Genomic DNA, 24,830 nt, shown 5'->3' with positions numbered 1-24,830 from the left:
AGTTGTGTTTGTTAAATTTGGAACTCAAAAGAATTCAAAATTTTTAAAGAATCTAAGAACTCATAATCATCTAAGATGAAAAATCCCAATCTCCAAAACATAAAGTTCTAGGCTCTAAACTTAGAGATTGCACACTCTAGGTTTTCAAAATAGAATTCTTAGAATCCAAAGTTCACAAATATACTAAAAATGTAACTTAGGTCCATTGCATTAAATCTAGGTTCATATAGCATAGGTCACTCCACCTCAAGTCAATCAATCTAATTCAACTCAAACCGAATCGCAGCAATCTCATGAAATGTAAAAAACACTCACATATGCACATAGGCATGTAGTTGCATGTAGGATGCACTCCTGGCCCGCATGAGTCCAAACTGTGAACGGCTAAAAAATTAGAATGCATTTAGGTTAATAAAGTTCACATTCACCCCCTTTGTTAAACCTAAATAATTAAAGCTTTTAAAAGTCGGGCAAGGTCGGTGCTGTACACTTCGTGCGGTACACCTTCCGACTTCGTAACCAGGTAACTTACCCAGAACTCAAAACGTAGACCAAATTAACAGAGTTAATCATGGGTCCTAGATCCCTAATCTAGGTGGCGACTCTGGTCAGTTGCTTCTTTTCTTGAAGTTGGGATTTTTATCCTAAATTTATGAAAAAAGCAACCATATTCAAATCCAATGGACAAAGACGCTATTATCATAAAAACACACACCCTCGTGGGACCACCCCCTCCGGGACGGGATCCACACAATGTCGAAATAGTTCATTGATAAAAACCATCATTGTCCAAACATTTCATTATTTGAAACCATCACTGTCCAAACCATCAAAATTACAACCATTTGTGCAACCAAACCATCACTGTTCAAACATTTCATTATTAGAAACCATCACTGTCCAAACCATGAAAATTGCAAACATTTGTGCACCCAACACTGTCCAAACATTTCATTCATCCAAACCATCACTGTCCAAACATTTCATTCATGCCATTGTCCTATCATTTCATTCATTCAAACCATCATTGTCCAAACATTTCATTCATCCAAACCATCAAAATTACAAACATAAGTTTAATGCATACAAAAAGACATCAAAGTTAGAAGATGACAAACAACTTATCCCCAAAAAATATTACAAGCTAAAGTGGCACTACAAAATATTCTCCAAAAAACAGTCCAAAACCACAAATGTCTTCTACAAAAAGACATCAAACTAGAATTCATCTCAAAGCATGAACCGACGACTGTTGGGCCCCAATGACTGGACCGTCACCAGAAGGTACATCCCCACTTCCCCTCTCCGTAAAAGCCGAACAACTTCGCACAATTGACGTGGAGGCAATATCTGATTTACTACAAAGCCGAGAAGACTGCAAAAATATAGTGTAAATGAGAGATGTGAGCTAATGATGTGATGGAGAAGCTACCTACAAATGTCAAATAACCTCTTTCTACTTACTTGTGTTGGTGGATATGGGAAAAATTGGCCATCAGATAGTCCAATGCCAACTGGTACTCCTCTCCGTCCACCCCTGCCTCCTCTTCCACCTCTTCCACCACTAACATTAGCCTGTTGTGGACCCCGATCTGAGGATGATGAGGAAACGAGTCCCTACATCCTCTCGATCTCCACATGAATGAGAGCTCTGCCAAGGAACTCTCAAAACGGTGCCACCCTCATAGCATAGCACGGCTGGTGATACAAAATGAATGAGATACATCTTGGATCTGAGCCCTGGCTCCGGATCAAGATGTACCTAAAAATAACTCAGAGTCGCCATCTATGGATACGCCATGTAACCAAAACAAATGCTCTGTCTGCAACGGATAACCAGAGATGCAAAAGGTATGTGCCTGATTACGAATGGAGAAGGTCTGAAGAGCACATCCAATTCGTCCGAGTGCAAACACTTGGTCTCTTATGCCATTTATTATTAACTTCGAAGAGTTTTGGACGAAAATAATGTGAAATGAGAACAAATATCCTCGAGCTGACGTCTACCTAAACATGCATGGCTCGGGGATGGAATAATAACCGCACACAAAATAATGAAAGAAGTGTCACCTAAGCATAGCTAAGTTATGAGTGTCATGTCTAATGGGTGTCTAAGTTCTGGTGGACAAGCACATGCACGCTACAGCTAAAGGTATAAGGTCTGCACAAGAAAGTAAGAAAATACAACAAAACATACAATATGACAACACAAAAAATCCTAAGACTCTAAACGATTTAGCCCGAGTCCTTGGATGGTCTGATGTTCATCCAAAGAAGCCTACGTATCCCTGCCTCCACGAGAATCAGAGCAACGTAGTTCTTCACGCCTATTCTAAACTAGGATGCCTAAGACACCTAGACCTCTATCCTATACTCGACCTAAAAGACCGGACTAGTTCTTAAAGCTTCTTGAGCGATCATTTAGATTTCAGTGAATTGTAGATTTTAGGACACCCTATATGCCTTAACTAAATGCAAGTTAGCCTTAAGCTAATGCAAGTGGTTCCTACAACCTACGTGTAACTAGGCTGTATGCCCTGAGAAAAATAAAGGGTGGATAACGCATCTTATTCTAGTCATCAGTCGGCGATGTGAATAGCCAACTGACCGAACGGAGGCGTTCCTATAACTCTAGGACAACCCTAACTCTAAAACAATCACAAACAAGCACACAAAAATCAAAGGCTAAACCCTAACTCTAAAAAACTCTCTATCTAGGACAAAGTCCTAACTCTAGAGGAAAATCATTTTAAAATCAAGGCTGTAAAGTTGTTTATTCAAAGAGGTTTAAAATGCTATTTACAAAAGTTTGGCTGGACTTGGGATACAGATCCCAAGCTGCACTACGTACCTCGTGGAAGATGATCAAGCCAACGTAGTTCCAAAAGAAACTCTCCTACTACGCTCCTAAAAACTCAGCACTTTAGATTTTTTCAAGGTTTTTGATGTTTTCAAATGTTTTTGATGTTTTAAATTTCTAATGTTTTTGGATTTTTAAAATTCCTCAATGCTTTAGGACCTTTAAATGCTTTCACTCTTACAGGGAACACGCAAGCATAACCACAAACTAGGACAAAGCCCTAAAGGAAAAGGAAAAACCCCGAATAAGAAACTAGTGTCAAAGACACGAATAAACCACAGACAAGTAAACAAGTGCCCCAAGAAAAAAAATGAAAATAATTTAAGATCCCAAGTTAGCAAAACTCTGATAAGATTGAGTTAGTCTCTAACCAAGAGGAAAGACAACAACTTTAAAGGGAAAACTCATAGCTAACTACACTAAGAAGGGGGGAAGGAATGAGTCAATGACTCTCTAATAACACTACCAAAATAAGAATGAGGGGAAATAAGTCAACGCTTGTCAAAGACTCTCTAAAGAGGCAGGGCATGCCTCCTAGACACAAAGGTGGGCTCCAAATAACCTTATCATTGCCCTTGCAATGATAAGTAGGATCAAGACAACTAAAAGACTAGGTTAGTCTTCTACTTATGAGGACGTTCCACAAATGAGGCTAGGCAAGCCTCCTAAAAGGGGGAACTCTATAAATGAGACAAAGCATGTCTCCTATGGGAGGACTCTTCTAATGAGACCAAGATAGTCTCCTAAAGGTTTGACTTTTCTACTGAGACATAGCTTGTCTCTCTAAAGGGGAGGGCTTTATTGCATGGCAGGTTATGAGCCAATATAGATGAGCAGATAGTTGCTACCTCATGGCGCATCCCCTCTGGCCCACATACCAAAATGCCGACACTCGATCCTTCACAGTCCAACAACATCTTTTTGAGATCAAGCCCTGCACCAAAGTGAACCCTGGTCACTTGAATAAGAGATTGGTGTGGGAGACTCTCCAGCTCTCTATCTGCATTGCAGAACCACGATCCCGGGGACAACGTTGGTGTCTCCATGCTCTCTATCTGCTTCCCTTCCATGGCATTTTGCTTCTTGTTCCACAAAGTAGCACCACTAGCCGTCACAACTATTGAGACACATATGAATAAAATGCTCAAGAGAGCTCTCAGTGAATACGAGAAGATCCGGTATGCGCTTTGATCAATTGGGTATATGTAGTAACGGGTAACAATGCCCATAAGTATTAGGAATATGAGAAAGGAAGTCGAAATTACGGCACCTAGCCATAGCCAACTACTTGGATCCAAGATTGGGTAGATGGGCTCGGCTTGAACCATACGGTTCGAAGGAGCTTTTGGCTACTGGTCGCGGGCTCTTTCGCTCTTGTGACGAAGGCCTCGAGCAGGAATTGGGTTCGGGAAATGTCGGTGGGGGTGTCATTGCATATTGGAAATGCTTGGGATATTGACAAAAACCATGCTTGCTGGAGTATAATTCAGCCCCGGAGCCTTGGAGAAGTTCAGCTCCATAGCTTCATGAAGTAGAATACGGGCAAGAACAAATCGAGCATACCGTCTTGATCGAAAGAATCTTAAGTAACGATCGACCAAGAAAAGGAAAACACCAGGTAGAATAAGGCAAAAGAACGAAATCCCAATGCACAATACGAAGAAGAAGAGGAAAAGGAAGTAGAGGTGGTGGGTGTAGTAGAAGAGCTCAAACATCTTGTGCCTTGCGCGAGAGGAACTAATAACCCACATGACTAATCCAGCAAGCAAAGCTAACTCCCCCGCCACATTTGCAACCCCAACTTTATCCCATTTTATCAACTGCGAAATCTGGTTGGTCGCAGCAAATATAATTGTGAAACACATGCCATGATACTACTGGCTTCTGAGGTAAGACCCACAAGTGACCAGATCGACGATCCTCGAGTGATTGGGAAGAAGAGAAAGGCACAACAGATGCTCCCCAGTAACCCTAATGCTTCCGCCAATCCAACTTCACTGAACTATTTCTATTTTGCAACCCTCTAAAGCACCCTTATCTCTTCTCTAAGCAAGGACAAGAGCTTAAGGAATTCATCCATGAACATTTAATCCCAAAATGAACTGGACTGCTCATTGCCTCTTGAGCCAAGCAAAATAAGGGAGCCACTCATACACCACACAAATGTATATATATATATATATATATATATATATATATATATATATATATATATATATATATATATATATATACTGAAAATTTACACCCACTGAGTATTCTACCTGGTATAGCATTAACAAGACAAGCATGAGAATCTTATTCCGGCACACCACAAGGATTCCTAAGAAAATAATGCCCCAGCATTTACCTTGGTGTGGACCCCGATCCGGAGAGAGAGGTGGGGGACGAGCCCCCAGCGACCTCTTGGATCATCCACGTGAATGGAGAGCTCTACCAAGGAACTCTCAAAATGGTTGCCACCCTCATAGCATAGCACGAGTGGCGATATAAAAGAGATACCTCTCGATTCGGGAACAAGTCCGGATTCGAAACATACCTAAACAAACTCAGAGTCGCCATCCATGGTATACGGCCATGAATCCTCAAACAAAATATGCTCCATATACCATGGATAACCAGAGATATGTATGGGTCCGTGCCTGATTACAAATGAAGAAGGTCTGAAGAGCACCCCCGATTCGTCCGAGTGCAAGCACTTGGTCTCTTATGCCATTTATTATTAACCTCAAAGAGTTTCGGGCGAAAATCATATGAAATAGGAACAATTCTCAGGAATCGTCTACTTAAGCATGCATTTTCTGAGGATAAAGAAATAAGCATACAAAATGAAATGAAAAATGTGTCACCTAAGCAAAGCTAAGTTATGAGTGATATACCTAATGGGTATCTAAGTTCTGGTGGACATACACATCCAAGCTACAGCTAAAGGTATAATATCAGTACAAGAAAGTAAGAAAACACACCAAAACATAAAACACAAATCAATCCTATATATGACAGGACAAGACAAATCCTTACTCTAATGCGACTTAACTCGGACCAAGATGGCCGTCCATCCCAGCTGCTCTACGTATCCCGGCCTTGGGAAGAATCGGAGTCAACGTAGTTCGATGCCCTATTCTAAACTACGATGCCTAACCATCTAGAACCGCTATCATAGACTCGATCCACTAGACTTGACTGATTTTTAAAGCTTTTTGCATGATTGCTTAAGTTCAGGTGAATTGTAATTTTTAGGACTCTCTATATGCCCTAACTGATGCAAGTTAGTTTAGCCCTAAGCTAATGCAGGTGGGCCCTACATCCTATGTGTATCTAGGCTGTGCAACCTAAGGAAAACCATGGGCTGACTATATGCTTCCTAGTCTAGCCACCGGTTTGACTAAATGTCTAACCGATCGACTCGAGGCCTCCTAACTCTAGGGACACTCACACGACAGGACACACAATATCAAACAAATCAGGACAGACTCCTAACTCTAAAACAAACCAAACGGCCAGGACAGACTCCTAACTCTAGGGGAAGATCTCTTTGAAAAAGGTTTTGAAGAAGTTTTTTGCATTTTTGGAAGGTTTGACAAATTTTATTTTTAAAGGTTTGGCTGGACCTGGGATGTGGATCCCAAGCTGCACTACGTACCTCTTGAAAGAGGATCAAGCCAACGTAGTTCGAAACGAACTCTCCTAATTACCACTAAAAAGCTTAACATTCCAAATGATTTAAAGCTTTTTTATGTCTTAAAGTTTTCATATGTTTTTGAATTTTAAGATATTTCAAATGTTTTTGTTTTGATTTTTAAATCGTTCAAGTGTTTTTTAGATTTTTAAAACGTTTTTAATCTTTTGGTCAAAGACCTAAAGAGAACATACAAAGCAACAAACTAGGGCAAAACCCTAAAGCTACGGGGAAACCCCGAACAAGCAAACTAGTGTCAAAGACACTTGAACTAAACCACAAACAAGTAACTGAAATCTAAAAAAAAAGAAAAAAAAAAGATAAGGTTCCTAACAAGTTAGACCTGAACAAAACTAAACTAGTCTCTAAGGATAAACCTCTAAACCAAACAATACTAAAGAGGGGTTATAGATTGAAGTACAAGTAGGGGAGGTTCTATAAATGAGACACTGTATGCCTCCTATGCGTATCTCTCTATTAAACCAAGGTACACTCCCTAATGGTATATTTTAAATGAGGATCATCTCCAAATGAGAACTACCTAATGAAACATAGTATGTCTCCTAATGAGGGCTCTACTATCTAAGAAGTGTCTAAAAAACTATGTTAGTCTACTAAATAAAAAGGGGAACATTACTTGGACTGAGCAAGTCCCCTAAAGATGGGCTTGGGCTAGCACCTTCATCGCCCGGCCATGACTTTTAACAAAATCAAATTTGAAAATCACACCCAAATTTTACATTATTTAAAATAACTAGACATTTATATCACTCTTAGAAAATCTCAAATACTATTGTCAGAAATTATGGTGACTGTTCCATATCTCAACTAATGTATATCCTCTTATGAGTTAAAAGTTATCATTCATCACAATATAATGCTTTATTTAAAAGTAACATGTTCATCTATAAAGCTATTGATCACATTAGGAATATTCTTCTAAAGATGCTGATCAAATGACAATATCTAATCTCCAAATATTTGAAAAAAAGAATATGTTTAATGAGATTCATAATTCACTACCATCTAAATATATGCCAGCACCTCCTAATCTTACAAGTAAAATCCCAAATATATCCAACCACTCCTTTCAAAAGAAATATAACATGATTAGCATTAAGATAAAGAGAAGTTTTCAACTATCATATTCTGCCATCGTCATTGCTATAGTCAAGCTGAAGTACTCATAATTTTAAAATATAGAGTTTACCTCCTCACAGATGCAATACTAAATCAAGGGAAATATGGATTATTTTAAATGAAGGAAACATGTGAAGTATCACTCTGAGCACAAGTGAAATATATGGCTGCATATTTTTATACTTCTAAAACAGGTGCTTAACACAAAGTATATTTGTGGTTAACATAAAAAACAATTACTTGATGATTGGGTGCACTCTTTGAAGAATTTTCTGATGAAACCCTTTAATGATCTAATAATTGAATCTCCTTCAAAATCTCGATGATTAAGAGGATATAAGTATCATGCAATAACATTTAATCAACAGTTAGATAAACGTGCAAATACCATCAACTAGCATTAGTATTAAAATCCTTTCTCTCTTCCAAGTGAATATGATGTGGTGCATATATAAAATGAGTACTGAAAGTATTGAAAATTATCACAACCAACAAGAATACTGAACCTATATTTCATCGAATTAAATCAAGTAAATTTCCTTCTTGTTATACAGATGTTAACATTTATATGCTATGCACGGACACAAACCCAGAAAATTTTTCTCTTGAAATAATCCTTATCACCCAACCTGCTGATCATTTTATTTCCACTAACTCCAAAATCCATGCAATTAAAAGAGGGTGAACTATCGATGGAATTTGTGCTAAAAATGAGGCTGCACTGAATGAAATCTGTGCTCAAACAGGAGCCAAAATGAGTGAAATCTGTGTTGAAACAGGGGCAGGCAGCAGTGGGGCTGAATCTGTATAAATCTTGTGTGAAAACTGGGCACGAAATGTGGACAGATTTTAGGCAAAACTGGGATGAAATCTGGACAGATTTTAGGCAAAACTAGGCATGAAATGTGGACAGATTTTAGGCAAAACTGGGCATGAAATCTAGACAGATTTTAGGCAAAACTGGGCATGAAATGTGTTCAGATTTTAGGCAAAACTGGGCATGAAATGTGTTAAGATTTTAGGCAAAACTGGGCATGAAATATGTTCAGATTTTAGGCAAAACTGGGCATGAAATGTGTACAGATTTTGTGCATAACCATGGAAGTGTCAGGAATAACAATCAATCATGTAAATAATGTTAAAACCTATTCAATTCTTTCTCCAAAACAAACGTGGCTCTAACATTAATAACCAAAAGGTTTCTTGTAATCATGACCCAAAATTGACAACTATAGCTCAATCTTTAAACCCAGAGACAAAATATATGTTCAGACCACTATTTCTAAAGTAAAATTATACTAAATTGTAAAGTATAATAGAAAAATGACATCTAAAATTTCAAAAGCAAAACTAATGCATTCACTCCAAACCTGATTTTTAAATAAAATATACAAAAGGATAGCGTATAATGAGCTGAAACATGTGTGCATATACTTAGTAACCATCAAATAAACACCTCTACTAGTCACATCTAATATCCTAAATACTTACCCATAGTGCGAAAGTTCATCCAATCTTATTTTGACGATCAGAGATATCTAATTATACTTGTTATGTAATTCATAGCATTGATACTGTCTAAAATAAAAACTTAGATAAATCAAAGTAAAATTTTTTAGAAAAAGTATTTAACATACATATGACAGGTCTATAGATTATGCAAATATCTACTATAATGGATCAGTAGCCTGCTGAAAACCCTTGTTGTATAGATTTAAAATATCTAATGGAATAACTTAGGCGATCCATAACCACCACTTGATATATTTATAAAGATCATAAAGTAAAACACTTAACATATGAGCATGAGTACAACTGAAACTTTTGCACAGAGATCACTTGATGAGCTAAAATACAATGAGAAAATGCAACAAGATTTCTAAACGTACAAGTCTAAAATTCTCTACAAAATCCTTTGACATACTTAAAACTCTTTCGGCAATACTAAAGCATAGAAATAAGGAATAGTTCAAGTAGGATCCATAAAATCAAAAGTACGCTATTTGAACTACTCAAACCAAAAGCAACAGAGGTATTTAGAACTCTATCAATTCAGTTTAAGGATACATAGCATATAATACTCTTTCTCATTTAATTCTACTCATCAGATTTTATCAACTTTTCATGCCATTATCCAAACATGTACAAGGTATAGGTCTCATTAAAAATGATAAAGTGAATGTATTTGAATGAGAACTACTTCATTTAATAGTTTTTGTCTTCTATTAGGCCAAGGAAATTATCAAAAATCATTATCCTACTTCTAAACATTGTCATTTTCATGCTCTCAACTTATAAACCTATTATTAAGTAAAGGTAACAAAATCAGATTACACATGTTTCCAGCCCACTAAGACTTCCTGATCTAAAAAAAAAAACGTGAATTGGATCATATAGTGACCATGGTTATTGAAGAGCCTACAATCATGTAAATACAATATTTAAGCTCTGCTACATATACTTTATCATGTGATAAAGCCTACACATTATATCAAGAAATAAACTATAAATGCCCTCATAATAAGAATATTATTCTATTTATACTAACAGGAAATACTTTAAACACAGTAGGTCAATTATGAGGATAACACTCAGAAAAGATGGTAACTAAAAAGGGAAGAATAAGATTAGAAATGGAATTCTTTTGAACTTAGAGTTTGTATCTAAAATAAACACTTTTAGCATAATTACTTATACTTAAACAGGTTTAACCCAAGCATTATAATTATGACCTCCCCAGGCTAGCTGAGATAAACACTCTCAACTCCAAATAGATTTTCTGAAGCTAAAATATACAACACTTGACTAGAACCTTCTCCTTATAATTTCAGTTTAATTTTCAAGAATGACAGCTATATCCTATATTTGAACATGAAGGAGTATTCCAAATAACTAGGTTCAAATTTCAAAACCAAAGGTAAACTAGAGTCACAACAAATTTGAATTAGTACAAGGCATACTCCCTCATACATATGACCAACACACAGAGAGAATTCCATCCAACTGTAATGAAATGTCATGACAACAATCTCAACAGCTATACCTTTTCTAATTAGACCACCAAAGTTTAAATGATTTGATCCCACTTATGCCATGAAAGAGGTGACCTCTCAGCCGTACAAGTATACATAAATGAATCAAACATAAAAATGTATGACAAATGACCATTTTATACATAAAGACTGAGGATAATTCAAATGTGCATGGGATGCTACAAAACAGAAATTGCAGATACTTATAAACTGATAATGGACAAGTGTTGTACATGTCTATTTTGGATAAAAAATTTTAAGAGGACAACTCATAGTGACAGCAACAACTTAAGGCAATAAAGCTAAGAATTATGGCTCTATAAAATTCGATTAAGATGAGAACAAGTTGACTATTATTGTAAATACAAAATTTTCATCCAGAAACAAGAGTCTTCATTAATTTAATGATCTCAGGCCAGTTTCATATTTCAGAAAATAGAAACGCTAATCATGAGACAAAAGAAAATAGATGAATATCTTACTTTTGGATAAAAAATCATTTTTCAACAAGGGACAAATGATCAAATTATGTACAACTATTCAGAAAAATTAACTGATAACTGAACAGAATTGTTTGAAATTGATTTTTCATTAATTAGCCAAAATCTTACCCTACAGGAACCTCTTTATATACTTATTTAAGGAGTAATCAATCTCACATTTTAATACAAGTATCGATACCAAAACAGACCTGAAAATGAGTATAGTGAGCCGATCTAAAATTCTAACATGCAATTTTTAAGCCTATAAAAATTATAATCGATTAGAGTTCAAATCTCAGACTTTTCTAAACTAAAACATGTACAGGAAATTCAATTAGCAAATTAAGAATTAAACTAACCGTACTTTAAAGAAAATTTAAGGATAATACCTCTTGGACTACCTCAACTGCTTAAATTCTCCAAGATCAAACCCCTTTCAGAACAAAAAGATCACCTGAACTCACGATCTTGCTAAAAATATCGAATCTTTTTTTTTTCTTTGTATAATATCTTCACAATCAACTGCTGTAGATCTAAGATTTTTCAAGAAGAAAATCACCGATCTTAAGTCTTAGGGTAGATAATGACAGATCTAAGGTTTAAGAAAGGGAAAACTGCAAATCTACGAATTTCCAGGTTAGAAAGGGACAAAATTTAACAAAGAATGCAAATCTGTAAAAACAAAAAAACTTGATTGGAGAATTGCCGGAGGATGATCAGATCTAAAGTTTATAGGAAGCTAGGGTTCGAATAAAAGGAAAAGAATGAAGAACTAGCAGCTTAAAGTAACAATAGATCTTGATGGAAGATCGGAGAAGAAAAGGCAAAAGCTTAGGTTTGAGATGAAAACAAATCTGAGATTCTAAAACTTCACACTACAAATAGGAATATGAGAACAAAAACAACAGAATAAAGAAGAAAGAAAATCCGGCGGAAAAATAACTGGAGTCCGGTAGATTCGTCGGAAAGAATGGATCGGAGAGGAAGAAGTATGGATCGAGGGTTTTGATTTGGGGATTTCTTCTCTCTCTCTCTCTCTCTCTCTCTTTCTGTCTGCGAGAATGAGCATTTTTTTCTGATTTTTTTGGTATTTTATATTAAAATGAAAAGCCACCGATATTGGCACAACCTAAATTAATAAGCACACAGAAATGGTGGGCGCGCCAATATTTGATTGGCGCACGAATCGGCTTCGTCTCAGACGAGCTAATTCACCCCCCTCTTATATGAAAATGATACTTTTATCTCTTTTCCCCCATGGACAGCCCCTTTCCTGATTAATTCAAACCCCCTATACACTTATACTACGATGCTCTCGAGGCTCGTTCGCAAGGCAAATCAATTTGGATTTCGACGAAATTTAGAGGGGACCTCAGTGAGACTCTAATCTAGCTTAGGGTGAAGTTTGGGACCTTACCTAGTTGATTTGATGGGGTTTCGTACAAAATTGGAAGGTTTAGGGCACGGTCAAAATGGGATGTCTACACTTGGTCGCATTGGACACTGTGGACCCCGATCCAAGAGAGGCGGGGGACGAGCCCCCGGAAGTCTCTCTATATCATCTACGTGAAGGAGAGCTCTACCAAGGATCTCTCGAAAGAAGTGCCTCTCACATTATGAGCGGCGATGAAGAGTGAGATACCTCTCGATTCGGGGACTAGCCCGGATTCGAGACGTACCTTAAACAAAGAGGAGTCGCTATCCAAGGAAGTAGGCCCTGGATCCCATACTATGCTTTGTTGCAATGGACAACCAGAGATATAAAGAATGTTTGTGCCTGGTTACGAATTTGGAAGGTCCGAAGAGCACCTCATCCGCCCAAGTGCGAGCACCTGGTCTCTTATGCCATTTATTTATTGATTTTGAAGAGTTTTGGGCGAAAGTCATGTGAAATGGTAACATATATCTCCGAGAAGACGTCTATCTAATCATGCATGTCTCGGAGATGAATAATAAGCACACGCAAAGAAATGAAAGAAATGTCACCTAAGAATATCTAGGTTATGAATGTCATGCCTAATTGATGTCTAAGTTCTGATGGGCGAGCACATACATGCAACAGCTAAAGGTATAAGGTCAATACAAGAAAGTAAGAAAACACAACAAAAGACACATCACAACTTGACTCCACACACAACTCGACATGACGAACCCAAAGACTCTAATGCAATACTTGACTCGGACCAGGATGGCCATCCATCCCGGCTGCTCTACGTATCCCGGCCTTGGGAAGAATCAGAATCAACGTAGCTCAATGACCTATTCTAAACTACGATGCCTAACCATCTAGAACCTAAATCTTATGTGTAACTAGGCTATGTGTCTTAAGGAAAACCATGGGCTAACTAAATATTTCCTAGTCTAGCCATCGGTTCGACTAAATGTCTAACTGACCACGACTAGAGGCCTCCTAACTCTAGAGACACTCACACGACAAGACATAGCATATCAACACAATCAGAACAGACTCCTAACTCTAAAACACCTCAAATATCTAAGATAGATTCCTAACTCTAGGGGAAGATATTTTCGAAAAGGTTTTGAAGAGGTTTTGTATTTTTGGAAGGTTTGAAATATTTATTTTAAAAAGTTTGGCTGGACCTGGGATGAAGATCCCAAGCTGCACTATGTACCTCGTGGAAGATGATCAAGCCAACGTAATTCGGAACAGACTTTCCTAACTACTCCTATTGACTCAAGATTTTTGAGATTTTTGGTTTTTCGGATGTTTTTGATGTGTTTTTGTTGTTTTTGATACTAGAGGACAGAATCCTATCATCATAAGGAGAGGACAGACTCCAGATATCTCGCAAAGGTTGGACAGCATCCTATGCTTTGCGGGAGAATTGGACAGAATTACGACTCTGCAAGGGTTGGACAGCATCCTATACCTTGCAGGAGTGGACAAGATCACATGACTTGATGAGAGGTTGGACAAAATCCTAACCCCTATGATGATAGGACTGACTCCTGAAACTGAATGACTGATTCCTATGCTAAAGACTGACTCCTAGATTAGTAACTCTAAGAGGGGGTGCTATTTAGACAAAACATGTCTTCTAGAGAAAGGAGAGACAAGGAGAGGTACTAATGAGACTAGGCAAGTCTCTTAAAAGAGAGGGGCTCCAAGTATTTTCATCATTGCCCTGCAATGATATATCTGGATATGTATTTAAAAGGCTAAGCTAGCCTCTGGCTAATGAGGTGAAAATGCTCTAGCATGAGATTGGGCTAGTCTCCTAGGAGTGCAACTTTGTGAGACTTGAATTGTCTCTTATGGGTTGACTTACCAATGAGACAAAGCATGTCTCCAAAGGGTATGCCATTTCTATACGAGACACAGCTTGTTTCCTAAAAGGGTTGTAGATAATTCTTTCATTGCCCTTACAATGAGAAGAACTCATATCTATGGTACATGTCTAAAAGACTAAAAAAAATCTTCTAACAAAGGAGGGGAGCATTGCTCAGACTGTGCAAGTCCCCTAATGATGGGCTTGGGCTATTGCCATCATTGCCCTTATCATCAACAATCTCGAATTGCTATGACATCTTAAAAAAATGCTTAGTGAAAGATCTCAAGCTATAGCTAAATCTTCAGAAGTCATCAAGCTAATGAAGGAATTCTTAAAAAAAAAATGAGTAAGATAGCATTCAATTCTGTTTTATAAAGTTTAGAACCTGTTCTTGGACTTTTTACTCATAAAACCAATTTTTTTTTTAAAGATAAAGAAAGCATTTGACAACTACATCCTCAATTCTTAAAGATGTTATCTCGAATAAATGATAATATTTACAACAACTACAATAAGATATATAAAACAATCATCCTACAAATTATATGAAATCTAAGCTAAACAACAATCAACTTGCCCTGCATTCCAGATAATGAATATGATATACTCATAGAAATATCTTGTATAAAAATCGTGAATCGACCTACAATATCTTATAGGGTTATGTAAGAGCAATTGCATCCACAGATAAGCACGCACCAATTCATTTCATTTACTTAAGCACAAAATATTACATCGTCTAGACGGCAAGTAACATAAAATTTGAACGCTTGTGATGTGTTCTCTAAATGCCTTATCTCAAAGATTATTACCATCTATAGAATCAATCTATGTGACTCTTCACATATGCAACAGCCCACCTATAAAATACCCTATGCAATGTCATCCCAAGGGTCTCCCCTTTCAACAGAAATTTGCCAAAAGGTCATTAGAATATTAAGCCTTTTATTAGTTCAAACCCCTTATCCAATATACTTTGCTTTAAAAAATAATCCTACAGGGGATTTCGGATAAGAACAAACCTCAAGGAAAACTATACACTCAGCCCCCTTTCTCCTCTTCGAACAGCTCCCTTGTATGTATTTCCCTTTTACTTATTTTTTAGCTTACCAAAGGGATTCGGGCAAAGAAACCCATACATAAATAGCATGTTCATATCTTTTCCTTCTCTAAACGGCCTTCACTAACATATCTTGACCATTCATTTCCACTTTCAAGGGTATCCAAAGCAAGATAAAGTGATATTTGTATCATTTCTCTCGTATATAGGGAATTGATATTGATACACTTTCCCTATTTAAATCACCCTCTCTTTTTTACTAACCACAAAAATATTAGCCATTCAGCTTGCAACCACATAGCACCACCAAGAGGCTAAAATCAATTTGTGACCCTAAATCATCATCAAACCAGTTTGCTAACGCTAATCCTTGAATCATTCTATGATCACGGATCATCAAGACTAAAATCATAACTACAGCTGAAGTCAAGGATCAAGCACCATTCATAAAGACAAAGATTAATGCAGACTTTTAACACACAGGTCTTCCAACCAAAGCACAATCAGGTATAATTTTAACTATAAAATGAAGGAACCACATCAAACTATCATCATTTGTGTTGAGAGGAAAAGAGATTAGAGAGAAAAGGAAGAAGTGGGGTTTACTCCCCCTTACTTTAGTATTTATATATAAAGAGAACATACAAAGACCACTATGCCCTTAGGCTATGCAATACACCTTCTAACACTCCCCCTCAAGCTGGAATGTATATATTGTACATTCCAAGCTTGTTACATATGTCACTCAATTTTGTATAGCTTAAGGGCTTTGTGAACACATCTGCTAACTGATCAGCAGATCTCGTGAAAGAAACATGAATCTCGCCTCTTTGTGTCCTTTGGCGAATGAAGTGGCAATTAACCTCTATATGCTTGGTTCTCTCATGAAAGACCGGATTAGTAGCTATATGAATTGCAGCTTGATTGTCACAATACAGCTCAGCTGGAGCAGATGAAGAGAAACTAATCTCTAAAAGGAGAGAACGTAACCAAATAAGCTCCCCGCTGGTATGAGACATAGCATGATACTCTGATTCGGCACTCGACTTGGAGACTATGTTCTGCTTCTTACTTTTCCATGACACTAGATTGCCACCAACAAAGGTGCAATATCCAGTGGTAGATCTCCTATCTGCTGGAGATCCTGCCCAGTCTACATCACAGAAGCCTTCTACCCGGGTATGATCATGCTTCTTGAATACGAGTCCTTTCCCTGGTGCTTCTTTCAAGTAGCGAAGAATCTGAATCACTGCTGCCCAGCGAGAAGTACGGGATGAGCTCATATGTTGGCTGACTGAGCCAACAACAAATGATATATCTGGACGAGTGACTGTAAGATATATGAGCTTACCCACCAGCCTCCTATATCTGCCAGGGTCATCTAATAAATCTCCTTCTTCTGGAAGAAGTTTACCATTTGGGTCCATGGGAGCAGACGCAGGTTTCACTCCAAGGTGACCTGTCTCCTCAAGAAGATCTAGTACATATTTCCTCTGTGAGAGGGAGAGACCTCTAGTAGAATATGCAACCTCAATGCCAAGAAAGTATCTGAGACGACCCAAATCTTTGGTTGAAAACTCGTTCTGCAAGAAGGTTTTCAACCTGCGTATCCCCTCTGAATCAGTGCCTGTAATGATGATGTCATCGCCATATACTATCAATAGCACACAACCAGTAGTGGAATGAGAACTGAAGACGGAGTGATCAACTGCACATTGCTTCATGCCATAGTGCATGATAGTATCACTGAATCGTCCAAACCAGGCTCTAGGAGACTGCTTGAGACCGTATATAGACTTCCGTAACCGACATACTGAGGAGGACATCGCCCCCTGAGCAATATACCCAGGAGGTTGCTCCATATACACCTCCTCAGTAAGCTCACCATGTAAAAAGGCATTCTTGACATCTAACTGATGCAGAGGCCAGTCATGTGTAACTGCAAGAGATAGAAGAACACAAACAGACGGAATCTTAGCGACCGGCGAAAGTCTCTAAATAATCAACACCAAAGGTCTGAGTATAGCCTTTCGCCACCAACCGTGCCTTAAGGCGCTCAATAGTACCATCAGGTAAGTGTTTGACGGCATAAACCTGTAGACACCCCATTTTGCTACGCTTTAAAAAGCAAAAGATTCGGTAGTATCATCGAGTTTTGAATCCATATTCAGCATTAGATTAGGCATCCATGCATTTTAGGGTAGATTTCATTTCATTATGAGAGTTTTGAAGTTGATTCGCAATCCTGAAGGTCTTTAGGGGTTCCTTTGGCATCTGAAAGATGAAAGTTCAAGTTTCCAAGCAAATGAAAAAACCTGCTATTTTTAGAATTTTCAGGGTTTCCCTCATTTTTGCCTATGTTGCACTGCTGGGGTATTTTGGTCATTCCCGATGTGTCTCGTTTGAACCCCGAGTTATATTTGAGAAATCTTGAGTGATTTTAAATTTTTTTGAAAAAAGCTGCTATTTTTAGAAACTCATGGGGCTTCCACATTTTCATCATCTTATGGATATTTCAATCATTTCTCATATGTCCAGAACCATCTTGAGGGTACGGCTGATGGATTATGAGTAATTTCGTAAGTTTTGGGAAACCTGCTAAATTTAGATCTCTCAAGATTTTCTCTTAGTCTTGCACTTCGGGGGTATTTTAGACATTTCCAAACATATCATATTTGGTCCTTAAGTTGTGTCTAAGAAATCTTGAGTCCGTTCATAAATTTTCAAAAATCTGCTATTTTTAGAATTTCTCAGGGTTTTCCCTAGTCTTGCCAAATTCTAGCACCTCGGGGTAATTTGGTCTTTTCCTGTGTATTTCTTTTGATCCCCGAAATATGTCTGAAAGATTATGAATGATTTCCTGAATTTTATAAAACCTGCTAAATTTAGAATTTCTCAGGAGTTTCGCTTAATTTCGAAATTCTAAGTGTTGAGGGCATTTTGGGTATTTTCAGGGGATACCAAATGATTCTGTTTAATATTGCTCACCGAAAGGACCCAGTTTTAAAAGTTTCTATTTTTTAAGTTTGACCACAAAGACTTTCCATTTTTAATTTTTCCCTTTAGGCGTGAACCAATCTGAGGGTATTTTGGTCGAATTTGGATGTCTAACAGTCAAGTAGGGGCATTTTGGTCCGAAAAGTTATTTTCCAAAAAAGATGGTCCGATCATGTGTGAGGGATGCACCATAAATGTCAAATGGTTGGGTCCATATATAGAATGTTGAATTTAGAAAGATTTTATTGATTTTTTTACGAAAAACCCGAAACTCGTGTGAAATGGCCCATTGGGCTAAAGCCCGCAAAGATGGAGTTCATGTGGGTTCACCCATATGGGTCAACTACCATGGTGGGCGGCCCACATGGTTGACCCATATGAGTTGAGCACCCAACCTTGATGATGTCACCATTGTGACATCATATTTGTTAAAAGAAAAATAAAAAGAATAAAAAATGAAAAGAAGGAAAGAAGGAAAAGAGGAATGATTGCTTAAAAAGGTTTTCTTCCAAAGAAGCAATGTTGAATGAGAATAACATGTCTTGATTGATAAGAAATTAAGATTGGAATCAAATCCAATTTGGAAACAAGAAAGAAAGAAAGCAAGAAGGGAAAATTGGAAACAAGCCAAAAAGGGAGCTCTCACATTGGAAATTACTATTTCTTTCTTAACCCTAACTTTTTTTGTACAAAAATCAAAGCAAACAATCCAAAAAAGATGTGGAAAAAATCTAAATTCGTCATTTTTCTCTCTCCTCTCAAGAAAATTTATTTTTTCTCTTTTTAAGTGTGATCTCTCTCTCAAGTGTTCTTCACAAAAGGAATTCTTGAATTCCTTCTTCTTCTCCAAGGCATCACACAATCAAGAATTATTGGAGTGTTCTTTCTACCTTTTTTTAGGGTATAAAATGGTTGGACAGAGCGTATATCTTGGATCACCAACCCTAGAGACAAGGATCGCGATCAACGATAAGGATTCCTCATCTTTGTGAAGTGGAAAAAACATGCTAGGGTTTTAATTTTGATGGATCAAATCAACGAGTTTTTCTTTGAAATTCCAGTATGTTATAATATAGATTATGAGTTTTTAAAATCCAAAATTTGATCCAAAAATTAATTTTCCTCCATTTAAAAATGGTTTTCTTTTGTTTTTATTCAATATGGCTTTAAATTAGATTATCAAAGCAAGTGTTTGAAAACATGGTTCTTTTTAAAATATGATATTTTCTGGATTTTATATAAAATACAAAACTACTGGAAACTTAATTTTCAACCGCGGTTCAGCCGTTTTATTTTTCATTCTATTTTTCAAAGAATAACCCCGAAAATGGTTATTTCTTGATGAATGGAGCCAAAAGGATATCAAATCATGTCCCAAATTAGTGAAAGTTTGTTTCCAGTAGTTTTACAAGGTTTTTAGATCACCCAAAAATTTTCACATTTTTTGGAGTTTATTTAATTGGATTATTAATTATTTTAAATTTTGGCTATTTTTAATAAATACCAAATCATTTTAAAAATTGATGAAACTTTCCAGAATTAAAGCCTAATAATAAATTGAAGTTTTCATTGAAAAATATTTTAAAACAAATATGATTTTTACTGTTTTCTAATCGCTTCCTCGTTTTATGTGCCATAATTCTTTTTCTTATTAAATTAATATATGTTCAAAATTTTTCTTACAAACCAGTAACTTTGGTTACTGGAATGTTAGATAAATATTTTCAATTAATTTTGCAAAGATTTAATAAGGTTTTACAATTTATTTTAATAAACGGGTTTTAACGCCTACGAAACAAATTGATCTCTTATATTTAAAAACCAATTTTATGGAGGAGATTTAAGTTTTAAGTTTTGTAATTTTGGTAATAAATTCTATAATCTATTATATATCTACTGGAATTTTTCATTTGATTTTAGGATACCATTAGGTTTGTTTTTTAAGTAATTCTTTAGTTTCATCTGATTTTTGTGTGAATTTAAATGGGCATCAAATCGTCATAAATATCCATGAAAGTCATACCGTAGTCTAATCTCATGATTATCTTTGTACTGTAAGAGTTTAAGTTTATTTGAAATTGATATGCTATAGGTTGCTGTGTTAATCTATAATCTGATTTGGATTTTAAAAAATCGGGAATTGATATCAAATCTTAATGATAATTCATGAACTTTTTTCAGTAAGCCACAATCATCCATATCGTTTTACTAGAAAAGTTTCAACTGATTTGGAGTTCGATTGCTTAGGGTTACTGTGTATTCCTAGCAATCTGGTCTTAATGATATTAAATCACAATTTAATAGCAAATCAATACAAAAGTCAGTAAAAATCTCCAAAAAACCTTAAGTTTTCATCAGAAATGCAATCCCTAACTTTTTTGAAACAGAAATCTTAGGGTTCATAGATTGCCTTTGTAAATTGGCTATTCTGTGACAATTTAACTGTCGAGATCGCAACCGTAATCGTATACTAATTGCGAGTAATCCTGCATAATTGGAGTGCGTAAATTATAGTATGATATTGGCTCCGAGGTCCATTGTCCACGAAAATCCTGAGAAATATGCCAGGCAATAAGATACTATAATTTACGTGCTAAATTATACAAGGGTTGAGAGCACGATTCCCTTCCATGGTTGTGATTCGAGGCCGAAACTTGCGAACCATAAAGCTTTTGGTATTCCTTAGATGTTTAGGAATAAAAAATCTTCAAAAATTAAAAATCATTAAGTTCAACAAATCAAATTAACTCGATCCGTGTCTTAGGAGCCGTTGGATTACGGTCTCCTATCGTAGGAACCTTTAGGGCCCCTTAGGAACACTTATGTCACGTTGTGTCCTGGGTTTTAGGGAGTCCTAGAGTTAAGAGTCCAGCCTCATCACGGGCGTTTGCTATAGATAGCAACCGTGCCATAGATTTAGTTACACTAGTCACCTCACTTTTCCCTAGGACAAACCTAGTTACCTAGGATGTAGGTTAACCTGCATTAGTCTAAGGGACGTCTTGCACATAGATAGAACCATATAGCATCTTAGATGAAGTCGTAGGATAATAAAATCTTCAACTTGAATTAAATAATTTCTCTTAAAACTGTTGAAACAGTCAATCCAGTCTAGATCGGTGTCCTAGATGAGTTAGGCATAAGTAGCTTAGTTCAGGTGCACCGAACTACGTCGACTCTGATCCCAATGAGGCTTGGGTACGTAGGCAGCTTGGATGCTTGATGGCATACCAATCACGAGTCGGCTCCACACATAAGTGGGGTTTTGTACATTAATCCTTAAATTAAAAGTAATTAAATCACTTAGGACTTTCCATGGAATTAGAATTTTAGGAGAACTTTCACTGAGATTGAATTCAAACAAATTAAGAAAATTAAGATACACATTTAGATCTTAGGATGCATGTCACATAGTTCGCACATTAATATAGAGTTAAATGAGCCATTTAAAAGAAATTCAAAAGAGTTAACTTTTGGAATTGAAGACCGATTATCGGGCAAGAATGGTGCATGTGGTGGTAACTCCCCATACCTTCCATTCTCGTAACCAGGTAACGAGTCTAGATTTATGGTCAATTATGGGTCCTAGATCCCACATCTAGGTGGCGACTCTGTCACTCTCTTTTGCGTGGAATTCGGATTGTCTTAATGATTCAAGTTCTCGGAAAAGATGAATTAAATCACACCTTACTAGGCTCGGCGGCTTACCCCTGCCCTTATGGGTACTGGGTTGCACGTTTGTTTGCACCCTATGGCTTGGTTGCTGCTTGCTTGGTTGGGTAATTAAAATAATTAATAAAAAGCACACACCATTCGCGTGGGTACGAGAGACCAACAAAGAGCGTGGCGGCTCGCGCCGTACTCCTCTCGCTGGATCGGGTCCCACAAAACCCAGCGACAACCAACTGGTCGAGCCCCAGGAGGAAGAGGAACTAACTCCCATGTCTTATTGGCCTGGAGGGCCTCCATCTCAAGATCCATGGCTGCACGCCATCCCGAATGATCAAGTGTAGCTGGTAAAGACTGTGGCAAAGAAACAGAGGACAAAGAGGAAACAAAACTCCGAAACATTGGGATGAGAGAATCATAAGAAATAACATAGGAAATCGGGTGAGCAGTTCTGTGAGAACGAGTACGAGAAGCAATGGGAGAATCTGAAGTAGGAGTAGGACTGATAGGTACCTGAGATGTGGGGGGTGTGATCTCCGTGTAAGCCCAAGGGTCTACTCTCCTATCTTGTTTTGATGATTCTAAACATAATCGATTATGTTATTGAATACTAATCAATTTGCCTTGAAGTGTTGTGTTTAAGATATGATTGATCATTGAAGAAACCAACACACTACATGGTCATGCTTGAAGATGTACCACACAAGAGTCAAAATGAGCTAAGTGGAGCTCACATTATCTCTCAAGCAATCATACACAAAATGGAAGACCAAGGCTAAAAGAGAAGTTGAAGGTTTACATAGAATTCATTGTACATCTTTTCTCTTTAGATTTCTAGTTCAAGGCAAGGTTTTCAAAATGGTTTCTAAAACCACTTAAGAACTAAAATGGCTAAGTGAATGATTATGTGGTGGACCAACATGTTGGGACCCTCATAAACATTCCAAAATTATCATAGGGATTGAGTTCCAAAAGCCCAAAATCAAATAAGCAATAAAATTACAAAATCTGCTTATTTTAGGCTTCTCGGGACTCCGAGAAATGGTCCAGTAGAAATTTTCTCTTCTGGTCATTTTCTCGGAACTCCGAAAAATGGTCCAGTAGAATTTTTCTTCTTCTGGCCGTTCTCTCGGAACTTTGAGAATTTCTCGGAGCTCCGAGAACCTCGCGACAGCACAAAAAAGAGCCGTTGGGATTTGAATTAAAATTTGGTTTTTGATATTAACACCCCCAAACGGTCATATTTTGACAAGAGACTATATATACACCTTCAAGAGGATTATTTTTCTCTCTTGAATATTTGAAAAACCTCCTTAAGCATTCAAGCAAACTTGCAACCCATTTGTGCTTAAGATTTTATTTTCTCCCCACACTTGCAAATCTATTGAGTTGGGATTTAGAGCTTTAACTTGCAACCACTATTCAAGAAGCAATCAAAGGGACAACATTGTGCATCAAGCTTTCAAGAGAAGCCAAGCAAATCTTCATCTTCTTTTCTTGTAAAGGTGGCTAGGGCATCCTATCTTAATACCCTAGGGAGTTTCGCTTAGAACTCGGCGAAGAAGGAGAGTCGGTGTAAAGGTGTAAGGGCATCCTCATTTAATATCCCTTGGAAGTGTAATCGCCTCGGAGCCGGGCATCGTGGAGGTCTCACATAGTGGAAAACCTTAAGGACGATCTTAAGAAGAGTGGAGTAGGGCTTTGCCCGAACCACTATATATCGGTGTGGTCTTTATTTTTCTTGCACTTTCATTCTTAATTTTGGTTTGGTATTTCTATTTGTGTTGATCTCATTTGAACTAACCAAAATCTAATCAAGAGAAGAAAACTCAAATTAGGTTCAATACTTAAATTTTCAAAAGGCATAATTTAGTGTTAAAATCAATTCACCCCCCCTCTTGTTAATTTCAATTCGTACCAAAGCCTCGTCTCTAATTTATTTAAAAACCCTAACCGGTCTAGAGAAAAGACTCTAAAAATGGCAAACTATCCTCAACACCATGAAGGTTACTCAAACACTAGGCCACCCTATTTTGATGGAACAAATTATGGATTTTGGAAAACCAAAATGAAAATCTTTTTAACCCAAGATTACTAAATGTGGAGAGCCATTAATAATGAATATACATTACGCACTAGAAATCTAAACGATTGGACCGAAGCCGAACAACAAGCCTCAAATTACAATGCCAAAGCCATGAATTCCCTAATTTGTGCTTTGTCACCTAGTGAATTCAATAGAGTGTCAAATTTGAATTCGGCTAAGAAAATTTGGGACACCTTAGAAGTCACCCATGAGGGAACCAACCAAGTTAAAGAATCTGAAATGAATCATCTATTTAGGCAATATGAACTCTTTCAAATGACACCCGATGAAACTATTGCCGACATGTACACTAGATTCACTAACCTTGTAAATGGAATAAGGGGACTTGGAAAACAATTTTCAAATAGAGATTAAGTGACCAAAATCCTTAGATCCCTACCTTTATCATGGGAATCCAAAACCTCCGCAATTACCAAAGCCAAGGACATGAACACTTTAAACCTAGATGAACTAATAGGGTCCTTGATAACCCATGGGATGATTTTCAAAACAAAAGCACTTGAAATTGAAA

At 37.1% G+C, this 24,830-nt stretch overlaps 1 pseudogene; it reads right to left on the bottom strand.

Moving 5' to 3' along the window:
• Nucleotides 1-3,603: 3,603 nt before the first annotated feature.
• Nucleotides 3,604-17,408, bottom strand: LOC143855925 (ferric reduction oxidase 2-like; annotated as a pseudogene).
• Between the last annotated feature and the right edge of the window lie 7,422 nt (nt 17,409-24,830).

The sequence above is a fragment of the Tasmannia lanceolata genome, unplaced genomic scaffold (assembly GCF_043159265.1).
Source record: "Tasmannia lanceolata isolate RefF3 unplaced genomic scaffold, GAP_Taslan_0.1 ptg000023l, whole genome shotgun sequence".
NCBI classification, from domain to species: Eukaryota; Viridiplantae; Streptophyta; class Magnoliopsida; order Canellales; family Winteraceae; genus Tasmannia; species Tasmannia lanceolata.
This window is presented reverse-complemented; position numbering and strand designations above follow the sequence as displayed.